Source organism: Theobroma cacao, chromosome 2, assembly GCF_053813885.1.
Source record: "Theobroma cacao isolate CCN51 chromosome 2, ASM5381388v1, whole genome shotgun sequence".
NCBI lineage: Eukaryota > Viridiplantae > Streptophyta > Magnoliopsida > Malvales > Malvaceae > Theobroma > Theobroma cacao.
In genome coordinates, this window is record NC_142640.1 from 36,276,111 (window position 1) to 36,283,824 (window position 7,714).

Sequence of the window (7,714 nt, forward strand, 5' to 3'; positions counted from 1 at the left end):
TCTACAATACTAGGCTTAGATTCACAAATCAATGATACTTCAAGTGGGTCATTAAGATGATTTTTCGTGAAGACTTCACTAGTGGCCCTATTTACACAGTATTTGCAAAACACTAATCATGATCATTAATGAACTTTAAGGTATAGAAGATATTAAATATTACCTCTTGATCTTGTACTCGTAAGGTAAGTTTTCCTTTCTCAACATCAATGAGTGCTTTGGTTGTGCATAAGGAAGGTTTCCTAAGCATAATAAGAACCTCTCTATCTTCTTCCATATCAAGAACTATAAAATCAACTGGGAATATGAATTTATCCACTTTTACAAGCACATATTCTACTATGCCTCTTAGATATGTGAGAGTTCTATCTGTCAATTGGAGGGTTACAGTGATGGGCTTGATTTTCCCTAAACCTAATTTGTTGTAGATTGACAGTGGCATCAAATTAGTACTTGGCCTTAGATCACTCAAAGACTTAGCAAAAACTAATGCACAAACTATCCATGGAATAGTAACATTGCTTTGGTTTTTAAGTTTTGGAAGGATTTTATTCTGAATGATTGCACTGCACTCCTCAGTGAGTGCTACTATCTCAAACACACCCAATCTCCTTTTCTTGTATAGAATGTCGTTCATAAATTTTACATAGGATGGCATTTGCTCTAGTGCCTATGCAAATGGAATGTTAATGTAAAGCTTTTTAAATACCTCTACAAATTTCTAAAACTGACTCTCTCATTATTTATTCTTACAATATTGAGGAAAAGGTGGTGATCGTGGTAGTGTGGTTTGATAACTATGTTATATAGAGTTATTTTTAACACATTTTGGGGTTTTTTGTAGCTAAACCTTTGAGTTTTAGGTTAGGATTTTAGCATTTTAGTTATTTTTCTAAGTTAAGTTAGATTACATGTTGAATAGTTAAATTAAGTTATTTTACTTTAATTTTACTTTATTTTGCTTTAATTTTCTTTAAGAAGAGTTAATGTCAATTTCTCTCATGGTTATGTGCAGGATATGTGATAAGCAACGTGAAATTAAGTTATGATAGCACAAGTATGGTGAAGGTGTCACTCGTTCACTGTGAGACCTCAACCTCTATAGGCTTGTAACTAAGTATAGATGTAATAATACGAACCAGGGGTAGTTTCGTCATTTTCTCTAATAAGCTTCCAGAAGAAAGTTTTATGAAATTTTAAGGCTTAAATGGGTATAAGACTACATAAATGATGTGTGTTGATGAAAACACGAAGAAAACTTGAAGTTTCAGTAATTTTTATAATAGGGGCAAAATGGTCATTTTTCACCTCGGGTTCAAATTTTAAGTTTTATGAAGCTGAACATGTCTAGACCGTTATGGATCTTGACCCAGTGTTAAAAGAGTAAAAAGATTGCATCAAAAATTGGAGGAGAATAAGTTAATTGGTGGAAGGGTAATTTGGTAATTTTATGGGAATGGATAAGTTGGCCTATAAATATCTTGAAATTTCTAGCTCCTTCTTGAATTTCCAGCAGCTGGTCTTCTTCTTCTCTGCTCCTCTCTCACATTTATTCAAAATCCATGGAAGCTTGATTTGAAGCTTGAGTGATTTTCTCTCTCTAGCTCTAGTTTTCACACCTTTGAACCCTTTTGACTAGAACCTTTGAATTCTTTCATCCTCTCACTTCAAAACCCTTGATAAAGCTTATTTCCAAACTTTCTCTCACTAATTGGGCATTATAGAGAGAGAAAAAAAGAATTACCCTATTGATTTGGAAGCAATTGGAAGGGAATTTGACTACAAAGGAGCCATAGGGTAAGTGATGAATTAAGCTTTGTTTTTAGCTGTAAAAAATGGCTAGTAATTGAGATTTATGAGTTGTTTTATTGTTGAGTATGTTCATTACTTTTAGTGATTAAGATAGTGAACATAGATGGCCATTTAATGTGGCAATTGAAAACTAGCTAAGAGATAGCTTTTAGAGTTCATAGTGTGTAAATTGATCTATTGTTTATGTTAATGTGATCCTAGGTTTTAAGGAAGCCCCATCATCCCATTTGGAAAATTAGGAGAATTGGAGTCATCTAAAAGCTCTACAATCATTTGGTGAGTGGACTGCCTTCAATACTTATTTTGGGAATATAATGTATTTGACAAACGTTTAAATGATTTTATACGATTTTTCATGAAAATGAATGCCTTTGGAACAAGCTCTTGAGAAATGATTTATGCTATGATATGTGGTTATTATGGATTTCTATGTGGCTGCATTATGTTGATATACATATATGCTTAAATATAATGTTGTGTAATTATATTGACTCGGCTATGTGCGAGTAGGGAGTGCGCATAAGTCGAGAATGACCCGGTTATGTGCGAGTAGGGAGTGTGCATAACCTAATGATGACCTAACCATGTGCGAGTAAGGAGTGCGCATGAGCTGGTGATGATGATGATGGGATGGTGTGATGATGATGATGGGTATATGCGTATATATATATATACATATGTAAATATGCGTGTTATAGGAAATTGATGGATAATGGTTTATGGTTGTAATGCATGCGAAACTTGACATGTTAAACCTTGAGAAATTGTTATGTGTTTCATATTGGTTTTGAACATTTCAAGCAGGGTGGTTTTCTTTGGGAGAAAGGCAAATTTTCATTTGATGCCCTGTATTTCGCTGCAGCGAGAAACTCTCAGGTTTTGAAAGGGTAGGCTGGTCGAAAACTCGTTGCAGCGAGGATGCATTTTCGCTACAGCGAGAATGACACTGTAGCTTCTCGCTGCAGTGAGAAACTTTCTGTTTTTTGGGTTACAATTTCGCTGCAGCAAGAAACTTTCTGTTTCTGGGTTATAATTTCGCTGAATCTCGCTGCAACGAAAAACCTTCTGTTTTGGTCTCCTATCTTGTCCAATTGCTGACCTATCTTTCACTACTTTGCTACCATATCGGAGCATGGACTTCCTACATTAAGGATTAAATGAGTTAAGTTTAAAATGATGAGGTTTAGTGAGAAATCCTCGGCCAGTTGAGAAACCCTCGTTTGGTTAATAACTAAATCCCAACGTCGCTACAACGAAAATTCATTCTCGCTGCAGCGAAGATTCGTTGTTGTATTGGACTTACTTGTGTAATATTGAAGCTTTTATTCTTCAAATGGTTCGTTATGTATGGGTTAATGATTTTCAAATGATTAATCATTTAAAGGCTTGATGAGGGGTTTTTAATAAGAATAGAAACAAATTGCATTGTTTTGAAAAAGAATGCATCATGATTTCATTAAAGATTCCTTATGGTATGCTTGTTCCCTTCCTTGTTCACTCACTGGGTTTATACTTACCATTTTCAAATTCATGTTTTCAGATCACGAGGCAGTCGGTAACTAGGACGAGGTGTCCTTGTATACCTGTGTCCATCTTTTGGTAGGTATCTCGACATTCAGTAGCTGTACATACATCCGAGTCCCTCCTCTAGAAGTCGAGTGTTATTTTGTTTTGTATAGACAAACTTAATGTAAATTATTAGAATACATGTTGTAGACATTGTATGTAAATTTTTAAGGAGTAATGCCAGTACGAGTTGGCAATGTATATCACTATTTTGATTCAAAAGTATGAAATATGACTTAACGATATTTGATGGAATGATAAGTAGGATAAATCGATAGGCTTGCTTAGGCTTAATAGACTACGTTTATTGGGCCCTTGCGCCGGTCATGGCCCAGAAATTTGGGCCATGACATTCATGCTATGGTGATCTAAAGATAACTTGAGCTACAAAAGTCCAATTGATGTGATTTTTAATTCATTGGAAAGCTATGAGAATGGACTACAACTTTCATGTTTACCATTTTGCCCAGTTCAAACCAGATCAAGGTGAATCTAATTAAAACTTGATAGAGAGATTTTAAGTTGGACTAAGATTTGAATAGTGTATGTTCACGTCACTTAGGTGATCTGATTCACGATTCAGGCAAACATATTCCAATTGCCATACATAGCCAAATTAGGACACTTGCTTAATGAGCCTAATGTAATTGACTCCTATCGACATATAGTGAACTAATTAAGTTAAGTATTTATACAAGCATCTTAATTGAGTCTTGTCCATAGCTTTGGATTCTAGGTTAGTAAAATCACCCAGGAAAGATAAATACTATGAAAAGTTGGTACCAGATGAATTGTGAAATGAACCCATGATCCTAGATCTTTATCTACTACTTTTCTCAACATATTAGTTCTTGTTGGTTAATTTGTTGTTTATTTGTTTTAATTTTATCTTTGATTAGCTTTTCAATTGTTGGTTAGCTTAAATAAGATTAATTTGTTATATAATTTTAGTGCTTAGTGAAACTTTAGAAACAAATCCTTGTGGGAATGATAATTTGGACTTATTGTCTATATTACTTGTTTGATATGTATATTTGCGTGTGCAAAATCGACAACAATTTTTTGGCATCATTGTCGAGGATTTTGTTTTCTTTGTTATTTGCTAATATTAAAATTTTACAGATTAGACTCAATTTAAGTTTTATTTCTATGTTTTGTAAGTGTGTTCAGTCATTGTATGAAAAGAGTAAACAACTTGGAGATTATCTCGTGTGATATAGATATTGAAAGAACATTTCACAGACTTCGAGTAGAGAATCAACAAGGTGTTGCTCCAACAATTACAAAGGCCGATCAACAGGGTGAATAGAAAATTCAAGAGAGCGTAGTAGCTAAAAATCGTTGCTTAAGGGATTATGCTATTCTTTTGGTACAAGGAATTCCATAGAGCATTTGACGACCAACTATTCAAGCAAATAATTTTGAGATCAAGCCAGCTATCATCAAATGATTTAAACCTTAGTCCAGTTTTGGGGCCTTCCAAATGATGATCCAAATGGTCATATATCAAACTTTTTGGAGAATTGTGATACTTTCAAGCATAATGGTGTTACAGATGATGCAATTCATTTGAGGCTTTTTCCTTTCTCATTAAGGGATAAAGCTAAAGCATGGTTGAATACGCTCCCTACTATCTCAATAACAACATGGGATAATCTTGCTTAGAAGTTCCTTGCCAAGTTTTTTCCTCCAGCTAAGATAGTGGAAATGAGGAATAATATTACATCATTTATGCAGCAAGATTTTGAATTGTTGTACGAAGCTTGGGAAAGATACAAAGAATTACTTCAGTGTTGTCCTCATCATGGTCTTCCAAAGAGGCTTCATGTACAAACTTTTTACAATGGTTTAAATTGGTAGGTTTGAACCACCATTGATGCTGCTGTAGGAGGAGCTTTAATGGCCAAATCGAATGATTTGTTGGAAGAAATGGTTCCAAACAATTACTAGTGGCCAACAGAGCAAGCAATGCATAGGAGAGTAGCTGAAATTCATAATGTATATGTTTTTTCAACCTTATATACACAAGTAGCAGCTCTAACAAACACTCTTGAATCTTTTGAAACTAACTTTGTGCAAAGTCCTCTATAGCTTGTAAGTATTATGGAGATATTCATGCAGGTCATCAGAGTCCAAGCTCAACAAAAATAGTGCAATTTATGAGGACTAGATAGTAGAATAATCCCTACTCCAACACTTACAACCCAAGGTGGAGGCATCATCCCAATTTCTTGGGCTAACAATCAAGAGTCGTCATCAATTTCAAGGCCAAATGCACCTCTAGAATTCCAACAACAAGCCAGAGTACTTTTCTTAAAAAAGAAGCCAATTGTTGAAGATTTGCTAAGGTAGTACATGACATAGAATGATAGCATCATACAAAGTCAAACAACTCTCATTCATTGTCAAGCAGCTTCAATTCGAAACCTTGAGACTTAGGTTAGTCAACTTGCCATTTTATAAAACAATCGACCGCAACGAACACTTCCTAATGATACAGAGGTGAATCTAAGGAGAGAAGGTAAAGAACAAGTTATGGCAATCACCTTGAGGAATGAAGAAAAGGTAGAAAATAGTGTTCAGCTAGCTAATCTTCAAGATAGCCTATTGAGAATGAAATAGTGATTGAGATAGTTGACAGGAAAATTCAAGAGAAGGTAGCAAAGGAAACTTTAGCACCACCACCCTTTCCTCAACGCCTTCAAAAACAAAAGCTTGATAGGCAATTCCAAAAATTTCTAGAGGTGTTTAGAAAGCTTCACATCAACATTCCTTTCACAAAAGCTCTAGAGCAAATGCTGTCATATGTGAGGTTTCTAAAGGACATATTTACACAGAAGAGGAAATTAGAGGATTTTGAGATTGCATTCACTGAGGAGTGTAGCGCGATAAACCAAAACAAGCTTCCACAAAAGCTTAAGGACCTAGGGAGTTTTTCTATCCTTTGCTTAATTTGTAATTTTATTTTTTGAAAGCTTTGTGTGATTTAAGTGTTGGTGTCTCAATAATGCCTTTATTTGTTGCTAGGATAATTAGACTAATGGAGATTCAACCTACTACAGTCTCTTGTAGTTAGCAGACAGAATAATAAGGCACCCTTGTGGGATTATTGAGGATATCTTTCTTAAAGTGAAGAAATAATACATTCCAGTAGATTTCATTGTACTTGAAATGGAAGAGTATCAAGAGGTTTCGATCATACTGGGACGTCCATTCTTGGCCATTGCAAGTGCACTCATCAATCTAAAAAAAGGTAGAATAACTTTCAGAGTTGGTGAAGTGGTAGTTGAATTTATTATTTTCAATGCAACTAAACACTAATCCTCCATAACTCATTGCTATAAAGTGGACTTAGCGAATGAAGGTCAAGAGAATCCTACTCCACCACCTATAAGTAAACAAGTACCAACTCTTGAGTTAGAGCCATCGCCACTAAATCTCAAAACGAAGTAGTGTTATGATGAGCATAATCTACCACTTTCCAATGATAGGGATTTTGAGGTTGGACAACACGTAACACTCTTTAATTCATGCCTCCATATTTTATCATGGCAACTTCAACCATATTGGTGGCAGACCTTTAAGGTGGTAAAAGTTTTGTCTTATGGCTACATTGAAATTTTTAGTACACTTACTGAAGCATTCAAGGTAATGAAACAAAGCCTCAAGCGTTTCTACAGTGATGAAAAAGTGAAAAAGGGGGTATCATATCAAGCTAGTGACTATAAAAAAAGGCTTTTTGGGAGGCAACCCAAGCAATATCTTTTTAAGTTTAGTTGTTGTTTTAGTTAGTTTTTTTTTCTATTTAAATAAATACTTATAACCTCCCCCTAGCTTGTTTGTTGAGTGTGTTGATTTGAAAAGCATGAAGATAAGATGGAAGAAAATTAGAGCTTTCAATGCATTGTCACCATTGATAATGGAGTTCTTTTTTCTTATTCCTTTTAGCTTTTCACATTGAGAACAATGTACAATTTAAGTTTGGGGGAAGGTTTTTATTGTTAGTAGTTTTTGTGATATTTTAGGTTAGTTTAGGTTAGTTTATTTTCATTAAATTTTTTGTATGCATGTGAATTTGCATTTGAACTAGTTTTAATTGTGCTAGTTTTGTTTAATTTACCTATCCAATGATGAGAACATAGTTTTATTCCTATTTTGATTCTTTGAAACATGTGAATATTGTTTGAGTGTTATGTAAATTCTTATGCAAAGCTTTATTATTATGATGAAATTTCTACATTTTGAGCACAATGTATTTTGTTTAGATTCATTGCATGAATTCAGAGAATGTGAAAATTTTGAATTATGTATTAAGTTCTAGAATTTGTTTGATTCT

The 7,714-nt window shown here is 34.3% G+C and overlaps 1 non-coding gene across 1 annotated transcript; it reads right to left on the reverse strand.

The window, feature by feature from the left end:
* Nucleotides 1-5,082: 5,082 nt before the first annotated feature.
* LOC148764208 (small nucleolar RNA R71) lies at nucleotides 5,083-5,189 on the reverse strand. Its single transcript, XR_016025002.1, has one exon. It is a non-coding gene; the product is annotated as a small nucleolar RNA R71 (small nucleolar RNA).
* Nucleotides 5,190-7,714: the final 2,525 nt, after the last annotated feature.